Raw genomic sequence first — 18,271 nt, forward strand, 5'->3', positions numbered from 1 at the left:
AAAAACAAACAAACAACTCTCTTGTTCACTCTCCCTATGATCTGTCTTCAAGTTCACTTAAACTTTTCTCTGCCATCTCTATTCTGCTCTTGGGTCCATTTAGTAAGGTTTTTTTTTTTTTTTCTTTTCAGTTTTATATTTTTTAGTTCTAAAATTGCCCTTTGTTTCTTCTTTATATATTTAATTTCTTTGCTGAGACTTTTTAACTTTTTATATTTAATAGTGTTTGCCTTTACTTTCTGGGGTATTTTTATAGTTGCTTGAAAGTTTTTATCAGATAATTCCTACATATGTGTCATCTTGGCATTGGCATATATTGATTATCTTTGACCACACAGGGTTGAGATTTTCCTGATTCTTTATATGTTGATTACTTTTGGATTGTATCTTGGACATTTTGAATATTATGTTATGGGATCCTGAGTATTTGTTATGTTTTAACAGACAACCAGTCCAGTTTGGTTCAGGTACAAGCTCCAACCAGCTTTCTGTGGTTTCAATGTAATGTCTATTGTAAAGCTTTCTCGGTGCTATTCAGATCTGTCTTGCATGTGAACCACCCAGTGGCTAGTTTGTGACCCTGGCCGTGGTGTATTACATAGATCAGTTCTTATAGTCTATGGCATGCTGTTTAGGGTCAAATCCATCAGTGTTCAGTTGGAAATGAGCTCAGGAGTTCATAAGCAGCTTTATGGGGCTGCTTTCCCAATCTCCTCCCTATAGTAATCTCTTCAGTACTTTCTGGTTACCTGGAGTTCTCCAACCAGAATTGGAGCTATATTTACCCACTCTGTAGCACACTGTTTGCAACTACAATGATGTCCAGGGCTTACCAGTAGAAGAACACAGAGAAGACAAAAAGCAATGGGGGTTTGTCTCACCCTCTGAGAATCATAGTTCCTCTGATCAGGGAAGAAGTTCCCCTCCTTCAGAATCCGGTAGGCCAGTTGTCACCACAGTTGCTGCCACTGCAACTGCCATCATGAGATTTCTTACAGGCTGGTGTATGAGAGACTGAAGAAAAGTTAAAGTGTGTGTGTGGGGGGAGTTTCCCCCCACTCTGAGGATTAGGAGACTCTTTCCTGCTCTTTGAGCCAGAATTAGACAACTTCTCCTGGAGCTCCCTCTGTCTGTGCAGATGCCCACATTCAGGTTTTGTGTTGCTTACAGTTGAACCTGGTGTATTGGAGGAAAAAGATAATAAACTCACCACCAGTTTGATGGTACTTCAAATTTTAGTCCTCCCTCCCAGTCACCAGCTACTATTTAATTTTCAGAGTCCTTGAAAAGCTGCTGTATATCTGCTGCCCAGGTTTTTACCTGCATCCAGTGTAGAATATGTTTACACCATTGTACCCAGAATGTGAAGATTCTATCTTGTTTGAACCACTGAATTACTGTTGGGTTCTTGGTTATAGCACTGGAAGCTACCCTAACTTATTGGGTCATTTCCACTACTCCTTTGTTTTGCACTTGTACTTATTCCGCAATCTTTCAATCTTGGATTAATCCTAAAATCCACCTTTCTGACCCCTACACCCAGAATGATGAGCTGGGCTGGAGAAAATTCAGTCAGTTCTGTGGGGTGGTGTCTTTCACTTGTCACATATCTCTCTACAGCTCTCTCCTGTTCTTCACAGATATTACTATTAATGTTTTTCTTGCTCCTCAAAACTTTACTCTCACTTTCTCAGCAGATGTCTTCACCTGCTATTTCTCAGAGAAAATGTAGCTATTAGGCATCTTCTTACTGCTTACCTATAGCTGTGTTTTTTCTCCTGTTTTAAGTAAAGAGACCTCACTCCTTCCCTTCTCCTGTTGAAGGAGCTATTGCTTCTTATGCTCCAGATCCCATCTTCTTCTGTCTTCTTAATATTATCTATAAATCATTATCCTTCTTTCTTCCATTTTCCACTAATCTTCTTTAAAGTCTCCTATATTTCAGTGTATAACATGGGAAGTCTCTATTTTTATCTCAAGCATTGCAAACATCTCCTAATACTCCTCCTGTATTAGTCATGGTAATCCAACTAAATATTTTTTAAAGATAATATTTAGATCTCTGAGGCTTAGTACACAAAATATTGTTTACTGATGCGAAGTTCAACATAAGTGTAATTGGCTGAGTGGCTCTCCTGGGCACTTTTTTTTTTTCTGACTCAGGGATCCGGGTTTTTTCCATCTTGTGATACAACCATTTTCAGGATGAGGCCTTCAGGTTTGCTGTGGATGTGAAAACTACATAGGGTAGGTTCACTTAACCCTCTTGGCTCAGAATGACCTACACACCTTAACTCACCTTCCTTAGCCAGAACTAGTCACATGGTTCCACTTGGAGAGAACTGGGAAATGTTGATCATTGTGAAGCAAATGTTTCCCAGCATCCAGTCTGTACCGTACAAGGGGATCGTGTATCTTCAGTAGACAGCAAGCCATTTCAGTTATACTTCTTACCTCTGGTCTTACCACATATCCATCCACATCGAATCCGTTGTGATCCTACCTAACACAGATATGATTGTGTCACTTCCCCTTTTAGCACTCATCAGTTCCAGACCCTTTGTCTGGGCATTCAAGGTCATTTAGGATCTAGCCCTTCCAGCCTTATCTTTATGAGGTCTTGTCTTAGGCACCAGACCCATCAAACTGCTTCCAGTTCCCAGAAGCTGCATTATTGCTACTTGCCTGTGGACATTAGCACATGGTCTTCCATCTTTCTGAAATATTCCTCTTGTGTCTAGAGGGAAAATTTCTACCTCTCCTTCAAAACTCAGTATAAGTAGATTCTCTGTGAACTTTCTGTAGCCTTTCTCTTTAGGTAGAGTTGATCATTTAGTTTTTTTGTGCTACCACTGAACTTTCATCAAACTTCCTTAGTAGTACCCATATACTGAATTGAAATTTAATTTTTACATCTCTCTCTCTCCTTTTTTAAACTGTGAGTTCCTTGAGAATTGGAACCATGACTTGCTATCTTACTGTCTCCAATGCCTAATACAGTGTCTGCCACATGATGGATGCTTAATAAATGTTCATGTAATGAATAATTAAGTGAATGAATAAATGAGGTACAATTTCAGATATTTCTTACACTTAAATTTCTTTAATGTTCATTCAATATTTAAAAACTCTTAGAGAAAATGATGAACTTGTGCCATATTTACTGTCATCTTCTTCTAATGGAGAAGAATTGAAGGCATTAAATTAAAGCCTTACAGAAATACACTAACATAAATTCTTGATTTGGTGAGGGAAGTGTTCATACTCAAAAACTTAATGAAAAAATGGGCTGAAATCTTTTAAAGTTAAAGGTTCTTACTGATGCAAATATAATAGTGAAAATTTCAGCTCTGCAAAGTCAAAAGAGCACAGAGAACACTAATAAGGACTGAGAGGGTTTGGGTGATTGAAATGAAAAGCTTGAGGAAACATTATTTCAGTCCATAATATAATAGGGTGCAGAGGGTTGAGAACACTCCCCTGAACTCTTCTCTTCTGAACCATGAGAAATTAATTAAACTATAGTTCATGTAGGTTTTGAATTAACTATATTTCATTAATAATTCTGTGAAAATTATTGTAAATCTATTTTATATATACTATCTCTTAATTAACTAAACTGTTCATTTAATCAGCTCCTTGGTTCATCTGACCGGTTTATGTAAGTAGAAATCACTCTATTCAAAAGCAACAAACTGAAAACCAAACACGCCCCCCCCAACAAATACCCTGATGCTTGTATTATAATTCTGACCCATAATCAGTTACTGTCATAATTTGGGTGGTCTCCAGCTTGATCTATGCTAGAAGTTTTACACTCAGGGTGGCTGGGAGGCAGAAAGGGGTCAGTGGGAAGCTGAAGGGAGGTAGGACTATTCTTTATCAAGTTGAGATAAGAATCAGAAAAACTGTCCCAGCTATAGGGACTAGTGCAGAGCAGGAAAAGTGTCTGAGAGGGCCTTAGCCCTCATTTCTGACATTAGGATATGGATGCAACAGGGGCACCTGGGTGGCTCAGTCATTAAGTGTCTGCCTTTGGCTCAGGGCGTGATCCCAGCATCCTGGGATCGAGCCCCACATCGGGCTCCCTGCTCCTCTGGGAACCTGCTTCTTCCTCTCTCACTCCCCCTGCTTGTGTTCCCTCTCTCGCTGGCTGTCTCTCTCTCTGTCAAATAAACACATAAAATCTTAAAAAAAAAAAAAAGGATATGGATGCAACAATAGAAATTCTGACTCTCCATGAACTTGGAGATCACGGACATAAGTTCACCTTCTGAGTTGAACTAGTGAAATTCACAGACAGTGGATATGATTAGTCATCTGTGGGAGTAAAACAAGAGACTGTGAAATGCGTGGACTTCACAAAACTCCAATCAAGGTGGGCGATTTGGCGTAATCAGAAGAAAGCAGGTCCAGAATGTGAATGTCATTTAGAAGATATTTAATCAATTGTATTGTACATTGCCTGAAGGAAGACTGTGTGAAGGTGGGTGGAGGTGTGGACAGAAGGGGAAGTAATCAACTGGGCTACAGAAAGTGAAAACCTAAGCACTGTGCGGAAGAGAGACCCTGCTCTTTGTGACTGCCAGAGTATGCTCTGCTGTGGGATGGGAGTGTCTCTTCTGACCTCTCTTCAGTACTCTGTGTGCTCGTGCTCAGCGTTCATGCTCATTTTGTTCCTAGGACTGGCTGCCCAGGACAGTGGACGTAAGCTTTTCACTCCCTGGGAAGAAATGTCTCCCAATGTAAATTTGTTAAGCTGACTGTGAGTAACTTTATGGATTTGCCTGATTTAAGTGATCTGGAATTCTGAAAACTGCTGATTCCTGATGAGGATAAACAATAAAATTGGAAAGTGGTCAGTTTCTCAAAGGGATACTGCCCATGAGACCTCTTGATTGGCAGCCACGGCCTTCTCCTGGGAAGGCACTGACCTCATGTTCAGTCCTTTCTTGCCTTCAACAGAAAGTACTACAATACCCAGTTAGGTCAAAGTTTCTTAATCTGATTAGACCCAATGACCTGATTTTTTTTAAAAAACTGTTTATTTTCCTTCAACTTTATTTCCATTTTGTTTGCCTTTGTGCGAGAGCAGCTGAAGACCTCTCAGTGGTTGTTGTTATGCATTCAGTGGCCTGAGCAGTGGGAGCTGCAGACCAGTCTTCAGTGGCCGGCCGGCGCTCCAGTCTTCCGCAGGAACTGCTGAATCGGCACAGAGGGCACCCGCTCGCCTTCAGACCAGTCCGCCACTTCAGGTTGAGTAGCGGTGAACTCAGGAGCTGGAGCAGCCCATCACCCTGAAATTCCTCCTTGGTCACAGCCTTTTCAGCAGCAGCCTGCTCTTCCCTTTCGGTCTCTTCAGGATCTCTGTGGAAGTAGAGATCAGGCATGACCTCCCATGCGTGTTCACGGGAAAATGGTGCCACACATGCGCAGAACTTCCCGGGCCAGCATCCACATCAGACCCAGTGAGTGAGCTCCCTCGTTGTTGCAAGGGATGGCAATGTGCACATAGCGCAGTAGAGAGTCTGTGTTACACGGAGTGATGGTAGGCAGGTTAACATAAGAACCTATGTTCTTATGTGAGAGGCTGGTGGTCAGCCCTGGGATCAGTAACCACCAGAAATCTCCCGGAAGGCTGCCTGGATCTGGTTAGCAAAGGTTCCAGGAGTGAAGCAGCCAGCGAGGGGAGTGGCTCCAGGAGCAGCAGCAAACTTCAGCACAGCTCACTGGTCAGTAATCCCAGATGATATGACATTGACATCAGCTGGGTTTTCAATGGCAACAATGGCACAAGCTGCCAGCAGAAGCTTCTCCCAGGTTCTCTTCAGATTTATGATGTAGATGCCATCACTTTTCCTTTTGTAGATGTACTGTTCCATTTGGAGGTCAAAGTTGGTGCCACCTAAGTTGGTTCCTGCTGCAAGGAATTTGATGACATCTTCCTCCTTCATTTGCAGGACATCAAGGTTTGCAGACACTGTGAAAGTTTCCCTTTAAGTTGCCATGGGAACACAGAACAATGCTGTATGGACCTCTCCCTGGGTAGCATGGAAAGCCAATAACCTAATTTTAAATGTTGTTTTGTTAAGTTCCATTTATTATTCTGAAAAGAAATTCATAGATAATAAACCACCTACATACATATTTTTAATATAATGTCCTAACTATAAAAATAAAGAAAAAATACTGGTGGGAGAGGAATAATTTGTAATAAAATAATATGTATTGGAGTATATGAATGCTTGGGGGGTGACTAACTAGAAGATAGAATGAAGGAGTCCATTGCTTTGAGATCAAGGTGAATGTGTCAGAGACAAATGTAGACAGAGACACTGTGCTGGCAACTCAAATACCAAGAATGATGTCACTGACAGTGAGGTGCTTTTCTGAGATCGTGACTACTGCTGGTAAAGTTCTGAAACAAACACAGTACGATCTTCACTTCCTTTAAAAATGCTTAGAGGGCATTTATGGAAAAGTCCATGTATGTTAAAACTATGCAAAAGTAATTGTATTTCCACGTAAAATGGGATTGTGTTCCACACCCAGATAATTATAAACAGGTTTTCCCACACAAACATCCAGTGTGAGTTTTGAAGGTTACCCAGGACACACAACATTTCTTGGTTAACGTGCCTGTGGTGCACACAATTGGAGAATAGCATCCTGACTTTCCTCTCACTAAATGCCACTATCGCCCCTCCCAAATACTGGGGCAATCAAAAAAATGCCCCCTTGAGTTTCCAATACATGCCCAGGCGTGGTTGCACTCATGTTGAGAGACCTTGAATTAAATCAACAGAAATCAATCATGAGGGTCCAATAAGACAAACGTGCCCTGTCTCAAGGCAGTCATTCCATGACCTGGCATCACAGAAAACCCCAGCTAGTGGGGAGAAGGCACGAGGATGGATGAAAGGTGGGTCGAGTATCTAGTTCTAGAGGAGAAGCAGAATTTTAAGCAGGGCGAGAAGTAAGAATTTACGAGAGGAAACCAGGGTAGCATTTTACCTCTGGGATTTGGGCCAACATATAGGGAAGGGCCAACAGAGAAAGAACTTTGGCTCTGAGGCCACACGGGTACCCAGATCAGTTCTGGGGAGCAGTTATCCCAGACCTGGCTGAAAGGGAAGGATTTGGGGTCAACACAGGAGCCTGGAAGTAGTAACTTGGTTCCTAGGACTTGGGTCTGGGAATGTGACTTATTTCCAAACCCCTTACACACAGCACCAAACAAGTGACTCAGCATCAGGCATGGGCTTAAGTCTTTTCAAATAGTAGCAGCTGGGAAGATAGCAAAGGAACGAAAGACCAGCTCTCACAGATTATCAACACCACACATGTGATTGGAGAGGGGATGTCTATATAGCATTTGATTTTCTTACATTAGAGTGCTTTTTGCCCTCACTTAAACACAAACTAATCAATTCATTCTTCAAACAAACATACCTGTTCGAGAGAACAAGATTTGGGCATTCACAAGCCACTTCGCCCACCCCCACACCATTTATCTGTCGGCTTCCTGTGGATGGGCGTAAAGCAGCTGCCTGAACTCAGATCTGGAGTCCATTTCCAAAAGTGGGGTCATGAAGGCGTGGCCATAAATCAAGGCGATGGTTATACTGAATACCACAATTTACAAGGATAAGTACGTAATTTTGCCTGGAGCCTGGACTAAGGCCAGCCCTGCAATCCATGCTTTGTGACTCGGGAGCCAAATGACACTCACATAAACCCAATATTCCCTGAAGACCCTCCCAACAGGATGATGCCTCATCTCCTATGACCATTCCCAAAGTCCCATCCAAGACAATTATCTAATCTGTGCTCAGAAATCAAATTATCTAATGTTTTTACTCTATTGGCTTGAGCAGGCTACAGTTCCTGGAAAATATAAAAAGATGCTCTTATTTCAATCACCACCCTTTCAAAGTTCTTATTACTCGATCTGTCCCACGTTCATTCGAGTGGATAGTCACGAGAACATTATAGTGCTTGATAGAATGAATTAGGAAAATTGAGTCCTGAAAGAAAGAGAGAGAAATAAAAGCATTCTGTGCATGAGAAAAGATTTTCCATTTTAACCTGTAAAAAGAAGGAAGGGACTAAAGAAATTATCTGCTATTACAAAATAATCAAGGAGATAGCTGACAATATTTTTTCCTCTTCCAGAAGCTTTGATTCTATCATGCTTAAATTATTGCTGAATTGTACACCCAAGGTCCCAACTCATTTGCTGACCTCTCACTTGCTGATTGACATTTTCTTCCCTCCACTCTTCCCCACGCTTTCCAGATCTGATGTCTCCTATCTCCCTGTAAACGCTATCCTCTAAGCCTGTCTTGGCCCTTAGCTTCTGAGCATGTGCTGGGGAGATTTCAGGGATGTTTACATTTTGGTTGTTTCCTCAGTACCACCAATCAAGGATTTGATCCCGGACCCAAGTTTAAGATGTAAGTTTAAGATGTAAGAGGCCACTGGGAGTAACTCTGGACAAGGCTTTCTATGAAAAGGAGGGACATTTTTATCTACGTGCTAATATATTTCTCTGTGTTTTTTAAAAATATGAAGGTGTCCTTTAGGATTTCCTTCATGTGTGTGTCTCACTTTAAAACCCTAAACGCAGATCCACTTCCCTGCTCAGAAACTTTTAATGATTTCCCACTGCCCACAAAACCAAGTCCAAGTGTGTAATATAGTATTCCAGGTGTTCTGTGATCTGCCCAACACACCTTCCCAAGAAATCAACGCTTCTAGCCACAGTGAGAGAAACAGTGGCTGAATGTGTAGCCTCTGGGCTCAAATTCCAGCTCACTTACCAGCTGCGCCCTCAGATAACTTAAAACCTCTCTATGCCTCAGTCTCCTCGACCGTACAAATGTGATAATAGTAGTAATAATTTGAATTGCATGAGAATCAAGAGAATTAATCAATGTTAGCTGCTAAGAATAGCGTCCGATAGATGATAAACATCATTTACGACTGCAATTAGCATTACTCACTACCCTCACCACACTTGCATTTTTCTATTTTTTCTGTCTTTTCTCAGTTACCAATTTCTGAAATGTTCTTTCCTTCACTCCTCTAAGTTCTACCCATCCTTCCCAGTCCTGATGAGATTTTTCCTTTTCCACAAACTTCCCTGGACTGTTCAATCCCCAGTGTTCTTTTTTTTCTGTGTAACAATGCACAGATAACCTACTCTGGTCATTTGTTGCTTCGTGACACTTCTTGTATTGTTACCCTGTGATACTAACTTAAAATGTAATATCACCTGGTCTCCCCCAGTTAGCCTGTGAGTCTTTCAAAGGCAGGGACTCAGACATGTCTTTGTCTAGAGCTCAGCACCTGTACATTGCCTTTCCAATAATACCTTAGTTAATGTCTGTTTCTTTGACTTGATTTGATCCACAGATTGAAGGCAAGTTTGTTGGATGCTTTGGAAGTGGTGAACTGGAGGCAGTATAGAAGAGTTGGAACCTTAGTTATTCACTTGTAGAACATTTATGAAGTGTCTGTGCAAGAGGCTCCACTTGCACCTTGTACCTGACAGGGCATCACCACCTCTGCTCCAGGACTGGGTACTGGGACTGTCTGAAGGGTGGAGATCCACTAGGATGAGATCAGGTACTGTGTTTGGCCAGAGGGGGAAGGCTTGGCAGCCAGAAGGGCTTTTAGAACAGAAATTCTGGTTCTTTCTCTCCCTGCAGGATGCAGGGAGGCAGGGACAGAGTCTCCAGGGCTGGCTGCAATATAAAAAAGTTCTCCTAAAGAGCAGTGGTTCCCACAAATAAGTTTCACGAATTCAGACCTTCCTTCTTGGTAGCTCAGAGTTGTACCTGGGTGAAAGCCTTTGGCATTTAAAAGGGCCAGGATAGATATGATAGGAGAAGAGCTAGTGTGGTATTAGGTCAAGATTTCTGGGTTTTAATGCAATTTCTTTCACTAACTTCCTGGGTGGCCTGGACTGATGTCATCGCCATACTCTTAAGTCTCCTCATCTGTCAGTGAACGTGTTAGATCAATATGTAAGCTCTAGGTCCCAGTTCTCTCTAATATCCTATCACCCTAGAATTCTTCTCATAGTAGAGTTATTGTTATCTACAAGGAGGGAGACAGAGACCTCCTTTGTTGGAAATTCAGATTCTTCTGACTATGAAGCTCAACTGAGTCAGTCCCTAGGGTACGGGTTGGTCTCATTTATTGGGAGTGGCCCCGCTTACAACAGTCTTGGAATCCTTTTCCTTCTCCACCAAATCTGGGAAAGTAAGGACTTGAGATACAGGATAACAAAGAGATGGCAGGGTAATAATGGGGCAAAAGTCTGAAATCGAAGCCATCTCTGTTTATCTGGTCAATTGTCCTTGCCTTTGGATTATCACTGTTTCCTCTTTGTAGTTCTGGTGAAAGGACTGGAGTCATGGTTGCTGATGAGGGTAAAGTTCTAGGGACATGAAACAAGACTGCACTGAATTTTGGTGCCAAGTGTGCACAAGTGGTCAGAGAACCTACGCTGGCCTTGGGCTCAGCCTTCTGACGCACTTCCCAGACCCACCCACCCCTCCCACTGCAAGAAGGCACCTCTCCTTCCAGTCACCCGATGTCCTCAGCAGCTTTCCTCAGATGCTCTTGGCTGTTCCTGCTTCAGTATCACTCCCCCCTCTCAACTTAAGCTCATGATAGCCCCTCCCACGGATTTACCTCTACGTCCCCAGGTAAGGCAACCAGTCTGCCTTCTTTACTTAAATCAGGCTCCTGGGGTGTGAGATCACTGAGGTCATGTGTCTTCATACCTCTGAGCCCATCTGGTGCCTGGAAAATCGCATCGAGGAGGAGGGTATTGCTGCTGCCACCATGGGAGCCTGTGCTCTGTTCTAGGATTTGGGGACTAGTGTGGCAGGCAGAGGACTGCCTAGGGCAGGACATGTACAAGGATATCAGCTCTTGTAGGACAAGTGGTCAATCGTGGAAATGGACATCTGTCCCAATTAGTTATTTTGCATTCTTTACTTTGGCTTGCCTCTTCCTGGCAGTGCAAGAACCCCAGCTAGGTGCTTGGCTCTGTGACAGTTGCTGGAGGGAGTCGGAGGGAGGAGAAAACACATGGCCTGAACCTCCAAGGAGCTTGCAATCTGGTCAGAGAAGCAAGGCATACATACATTTGCATGAATTCATAAGGGTGGCCGAAAGTAGGGGAATTTTACCTGGTATCTATGTTGAGCTTAAACATCTAAAAATCCCAAGTTCATCTTTCTGGAGAGATGATCCATAGTTATCTGATTTTAAAGGCACACTGGACCCCTCACAAGAATGAATAACAGAGCTCAAGTTGGAAGACCTAAGCTGGAGTCCTGAGTTTCCACCTGTTGTCGGTGTAATAGCACATTGCCTAACCGCCCTGGTCCTCAGTTTTTTCATTTCTAAAATGGGGAAAATAATTTGTTGTACCTCTCTCAGAGCATAATTGTGAGGACCAAATAAGATAAGTATGTGAAAATGCTTTCTTAACCATAAAGCACCATACAGGTGAAAGGTGTCATTGATCTTTAAAACCAACCCACGAGGCCATACAAAATGACAGAACATAGAGTTTATGGAAACTTGGGGATGTTCACATGGATGTTCTCCTCTTGCAGATGTTGAAGTTGGGACCCAGACAGGATAAATGGCTCCGGGATAAATAGCTTGTCCAAGGCGCAGCCAAGACCAGAGGACAGTCTCCCCAGCTCTGTGCCCTGGAGCCGCAAGGGAGCTGGGCAGCCAGTGCCCAGCACAGCTCTCTGCTTCTGTGAGCCCTCAGGCCTTGTGTGCTGAAGACAGGGCCTCCTCCTCCCTCAGCCACCTGGAAAATCCTATCTGGCCAAACTTGGAATTTTTTTTTTTTTTTTTTTACACCTCTTCACTCTCTTCTGCTCCAGTCCCCATTTCCAACCTCTATTAAAATGGTTTCCAAAGGGAACCTGGGTTTCAAGTTACATCACCAGCAAATAATTCATGCCCTTCTGGAAGAGACCCAGAGATAAATTGGGAACAACTTGCGTGGAAAATGAGAGGCCTGGTGGCCAATCCAAATACCGCAGACTGGATTTTTGTGAGCAAGGGCTTTCTAAAAAACCGTTCGTCAATGGCTCACATCTTTGCAAGCGAAGATCTACGGACAAGTTCATGAAACAAAAGGCACAGAGGCAGCTTAATGGAAAGGGCTCTGGCATGGTGGTGGGAGGTGGGCCAGCGAGGACTGTGGGCCTTCCCATCTGTCCATTTCTCTCTAGCCACTGTGAAAGGCCTCTAATCCTAGATGAGTTCTCTTCTTCCCGGTCTAGAAGAGAACCTGGGGGGCTAACTCATCCAGGACATGCTTCTATCTCTACACTGGACATCACCTGCAGCATTGCAGAACCCAAAGGCTCTGTTCTTTCATTAAGTAGCCCCAGAAGAGAGTGCCCAGCAATCCTCTGTGACCCATTCTAGTGTTTGACTGCTGTCGAATCTTGAAAAGTGGGCCTCACAGTGACCTTGAAATACCATCTTGGCCCTTGATGTTTATTTCTTCTGTTTCGTCTGGCTCCTACTGATTAGAGGTGGGGAATAGCCACTCCCCAAGTTTTCCACTTAAGAGTATGCCTTTGAATACTTGACCATAATGGGCCCCTTAACCTACACTTATCTAGACCTAATAATTTAAAAACATTTTATGTACTCACTAACTGGATCATAAACTTCTCCAACTGTCCTATAATCTCTGCTACCTGACCCCCAGCTCGCCCTCCAAGAACTCCCCCGCAGTGCTCCGTTCTCCTTTCTAGGCACCCACCTCTCTTCCCTTCCTAAGAACTTTTCATCTTCGATTCACCGACATTTGAACAGCTGTACAAGCACAAAATGTTTAATTTGGGAACAGTGTCTGTGGGAAGGAATGCTTTGTTAATTTCCAAAGTAATGCAAAGCTTAATTTAGAAAGTCATATAGCAATTCTTTTGGTTCTGAAAGTCACAGAGATTATAGATTGCACTGCAGAGGCAACCTGCCTGATGATGTTAGCACTTTGCAGCGCTGGGTTTTCTGCAGCAGCTCCATTTTCATTCTGGTTCAGAGACACATTCTATTCTCCAATAGAAGCATTTGCTCCCTGAGGACAGGCCCTATGTCTTGCTCAGACACTCTGTATGGCCAGGGCCGAGCAAGGGCAAGCAAGTGGTTCATGTCTTTAAGTGATGGATTGCATTGCGTTGCCTGTCTGTCCCCTTACGCAGTACTTTGGTCTTCAGTTCTGTCCAAACAGGTTCTGGGACTAGGAAATGATAATGGTTACCAAGTATTGAGCAGGGCGGGGACAACTGTGATCAGATCACAGTACCACTACCTTCCTTGAATCCAGGAGGCTTAAAGAAAGTTGAAGTGCCAAGACTGAGGAGTATCACGTCCTAGCAGATCTAATATTAGAACCCGCCTCTCAGGGACACATATGATTAGGACCTGAAAAATAATGAGAACCTGGATAGAACAGAACAGATTTGGAGGTAGGGACCATAAAATGTAAGAATGAGGAAGATACATCACCACCACCATAGTCACAGTATTTGGGGCTGGAACGGAAACAGCTTCTGCTGAGCACCTCGGCCCAGGAACCATCTGTATGCCGTACACGTGCAGGCCCTCCTTCGGCCTCTGTGGGCCCCAGGCAAAGCTGCCTTCCATCAAATGTGCCTTCCTTCTTGACCGTCATGGGATGTTCTGGAAACTTAACACACATCTCAGTTGCATTTCTTAATTCTCCAGGGCTCAAAAGCCCAGAAAAGAGAATTTAATCTCTGCTCCCCCATAGGGTCAGATATATACAGATTGTGTGATAAACTAGAGGTCCCCGAGGGTCAATCTGGAAAGAAAGGCATGAGGAAGATCCTTGAGTGAATGAATCCAGCCAAGCGCCTGAATGTTGGGTAATAAGAGTTTCCAGGCGGAGTGCAAAGCTGAGTCCCTCCCTTTCTCCCCTGGAGCCCCTCACCCCCTGATCCCACCAGCGTTACAGTGCTCTCTGGAAATGAGGGGGCTGGGCCTTACTTAAGAAACAAAATACTGTGTCACGAGAGGTACAACTATTCTGGTGTGGGCCTCTTCTCTAAAAGACCTGGAAGATCTTGTTCTGCTGGTCGGGGAGGGAGACAACTACTGGAGGTCAATGGTTTGGGGGAGGCGGGCAGCAACCAATCGGCAGTGGAGAGACTGTAGGGTGGCATGGGCAGCAGGCCTGAGGACAGGGACGAGAGAATAGACATGAAAGATGTGACTGCATAGCTAAGTGGTGGCAGAATTAGCCACGTCTGCTGCACAGCATACATTTTATTCAAAGTATTAGTTTTGGAAAGATCTTGAAATCTTTCAGAGCTCAGTCTATGGATGGGTTCATGTCCATTTATTTTTCATTTATATGAAGTGGGCCTAGGATGATACGGAGAAATAACAAGAAAGAAGCACAGACAGAAACACAGATTCAGAGAAAACCAGAATTACAAAAAGAGATGCAAAGAGATACTGAGAGGGCTTGAGAAAGAGATTAGAGGTAGACTCTTAACACCGAGAAAACAATTTGGGGGAGAGTTGGGGAGGGAGACAAAGAGAGACCTATGACGTCGGTGTTCTGTGAGATGCTAGCTGAATCCCCTAGAATGAGCATCAGGCTGTCCTGCGTTGAGCCTCCCTGGGTTAACAGCCCAAGAGAAACCACAAAGGTTCATTGTTTTGTTTGTCTGCAGTTTTGGCTCCAGGCAACCTGGGCGCCGGCGTGCTGACACACTGCCTGAGCTCCCCCTGCTGGCCGTTTTGCAGAATTTCATCATCTGTGTCCAAAGCGGAATCGGATTATGTAAGTCCTCTTGAGCTTTGCCCACCCATTTTTTCCCTTCCTTTTTTTCTTTTCTTTTCTTTCTTTTCTTTTCTTTCTTTTCTTTTCTTTTCTTTTCTTTTCTTTTCTTTTCTTTTCTTTCTTTTTCTTTCTTTCTCTCTCTTTCTTTCTTATTCTTTTTTTCTTTCCCAATTTACTAAGTTCCTGGTTTCTCCGAAGCCAGCTCTCTAATGCTGGGTCTTAAATGCCCTGACTGATTACCACGGCCCTATATGTCCAGTGAGGGCAGTCCTGGGAGACTCCCCCTAATGAGGGTGCAGGCAGGAGGCTGGCTGAGCAAACATATTTAATGAACCCATGCCACATACAAAGTGCTGTGGAAAGGCCTGAAGGGAGCTCATTTGGCTTTTAGTCTTCTTGCCTGAAAAATGACTGCTAGAATTAAACTGGTCTTTTGGGGTTGGGGTGAGGGCACTCCAACTGGACCAGCCTTCCAAAATAAGGAAGCCTATCAGGGTAGCAGTGATTGTGCCCCTCCCTCTCTTTTTTTCCCTTCTCTTTCTCCCTTTCATCTTTGCATGAAGAAGAGGAATTGCAATGGCAAAACCCCTGGGGCGGAAAGGAGAGAAACGCAAGTCTCCCCAAATGCCAAGCCGATTTTACTGCTAAGAATAGCTTTTATCTCTAGGAGGAAAGGCAGAAGACCTGGTTCTCTCTTCTTCCCTTCAACTCCCCCTCCAACTGAAGGTTGATTTTAAAGGGGCAGCACTCAGCCATGGGAACCAAGCAAGCCCTGTCTTTCCCAAAATGATTTAGTTTGGAGTCACAGAGGCTGGAGAGGGGCAATGTGGGAGGAGAAAATTTAAACCAGAGGACCAGGGAAGGAGGTGAAGGAGGAGGCAAGAGGGAAATGGAGAGGAAGAGAAAGAACTGGGCACAGGAATCTCTGTTACACCTTGAGCCCAGGCTTCTGCAGTCCCAAGGAGACTGACAGGGATAGTGGGACTGCGGGGGATGGCCCTGGGGTGAGCAGTGAAACCTGCTGGGGCTCTAGGCAAAGGAGTCCCTAGTTTGGCTACACTTTGGGGAAGGGGGACAGATTTCTAGACCTCTGGCTAGGATGTATGCTTACCATAAGGAATCCTTGTGAGTCCCCTGCCTCCCATCTACTCAGAGGTTAAAAACACAAGGAATCTTTCCAAAAATCATGGTGTTTTGTTTTTTGGTTTTTGTTTTTCATAAAAGTGCTGCATTTCTTTCAGGGCAGAAAGTAGAAATGCTCCTAAAATATTAAGTCAGAGGCATAGGGTTATTCTCAAGGACTCTGGATGAAAACATCAGAAAGGACTCCCTTTCCTTTGTTAACTAAAAACCGAACATTTTTTTTACAGTTAACTGCATTGCAGAAAGTAGTAATGGCCCTCAGGGAAGCAGTCACTCCTTTAGTCCCCTGTTCTGTCCTTGTGGAGGCACCTCGTCTCCTCTAGCTCCCTCCTTTCCTCCTGTTACTGGTTCAGCCTTTTGCTCACACTGTCTCCTGTGTGAGACATACCCAGGCTCTGGCTTCCTTCCCCACTCACCTTTCATGTCCCTCCTGGATCTGCTTCCCTGGCCAGAGTGCCCAGTTTGAAGGAAGGGAGAAAAAGGGTTGCTATGTCTGCTGGGGATCCTCAAATGTCTGATGCCCCGCAGCTTTCCAACAGGGCAAGCAGATATCTCACAGAACTTGAGGAGAATCAGTCTCTGGGTCTTCCTTTACTCAAAGCAGTCTACCAACTGCCTCTGAGAAACTACTAGATAGACAGTTGACAGCCCATCACTCATATTATCCCCCTTCTCAAAGAGGCTTTGCCCACTTTTTTCTTTTTTAAGATTTTGTTTATCTGAGAGAGAGAGTGAAAGAGAGAGCAGCATAGGGAGAGGGAGAAGTAGACTCCCCGCAGAGCAGCGAGCCCACGCCATACGGGGCTGGATCCCAGAATGCTGGGATCACAACCTGAGCCAAAGGCAGATGCTTAACCAACTAAGCCACCCAGGCGCCCCCTGCCTTTGCCCACTTCTACCATAAAAGGGCATGGTAGTCACTCATGAGTAATAGGAGCAGAAGGGGCTTGGCAGGCAGTGCATGAATACAAATAATGGTTATTTATCACAAATGAAAGTGGCTCAGAAGTAGCTGAAACTGGCCCAGTTCTGGTTCTGTTGAATAAAAGGGGAAAAAATTCACAAACATTGAAAAGTAAAAAATAAAAGAGGAACACTCTGCAGAAGATGTCATTTCTCTGTATTTGCTATAAGCTGAATAAATTGCAGCAATTTCCTAAATGCTCCTGGAGAAGAAATGATTTTAGAAGAAACCTGCTTAGCCGCTCCATGTTGCAGGTCTGGGCTGCCTATGACCAGCAGAGGGCAGACTTCAGTTATAAACAGAAACTTGCAGAGCAGATGGTGGGGAAAGGGCAATTTTGGATTCCAAGGTTGCAAATTGCTTATTCCGTGCTCTGTATAACCCTGGAGATCAGAGTCCAAGATTATGGACAGGATGCAAGAGACTAGGTTTGAAGGAATCAGTTCTAAGCAGGGAATGACATGGCTACAAATACTCCTTTGTTTGTAAGATCCAAGGCTGGTTCTGCATACCCTCTCTTCACCCCCTCTAGCGTGAATTACTGCAGAGACTCGTCCCAGGCCTGCCACGGTCACTCAAAGTCGCATATTGTTCAGAGTGGAGACGTTCGGGCTTTGTAACGGACTTGGAAAAGCAGGTGCTGTGTCCAGGATGTGGTGAAAAANNCCTGCTGTTGGTCATTCCCTTTTGCTTGATGAATATAGAGAAACCTGTATTCCCTGGGAAGCAGATAGGAATGAAGACCATTAGAAATGTTTCCTTAAGATTTCAGCCAGCCTATGGGGCGCCTGGGTGGCACAGTGGTTAAGCATCTGCCTTCGGCTCAGGGCGTGATCCCGGCGTTATGGATCGAGCCCCACATCAGGCTCCTCCGCTAGGAGCCTGCTTCTTCCTCTCCCACTCCCCCTGCTTGTGTTCCCTCTCTCACGCTGTCTCTATCTCTGTCAAATAAATAAATAAAAAATCTTTAAAAAAAAAAAAAAAGATTTCAGCCAGCCTAGCAATTCCACTACCAGATATAAACCCAAGAGAAGTGAAAATATATGTCCACACAAAAACCGGTACATGAATGTTCATAACAGCATTATTCATCATAGCCAAGAATGGAAACAACCCAAGTGTCCACTGAGAGATGAATGGATAAACGCGATCCAGTATATCCATACAATTGAGTATTATTTAGTCAAAAAAAGGGATGGAGTACGAATACGTGTTACAACATGGATTAACCTTGAAACCTGCATGCTAACTGAGAGAAGCCAGTCACAGGGGACCATATATTGTATGACTCCATTTAT

The 18,271-nt window shown here is 44.0% G+C and overlaps 1 pseudogene; it reads right to left on the bottom strand.

The window, feature by feature from the left end:
• Positions 1-5,060: 5,060 nt before the first annotated feature.
• Positions 5,061-18,271, bottom strand: part of LOC103678837 — a 28,433-nt pseudogene continuing 15,222 nt past the window's right edge.

Source organism: Ursus maritimus, unplaced genomic scaffold, assembly GCF_017311325.1.
Source record: "Ursus maritimus isolate PB19 unplaced genomic scaffold, ASM1731132v1 scaffold_4, whole genome shotgun sequence".
NCBI lineage: Eukaryota > Metazoa > Chordata > Mammalia > Carnivora > Ursidae > Ursus > Ursus maritimus.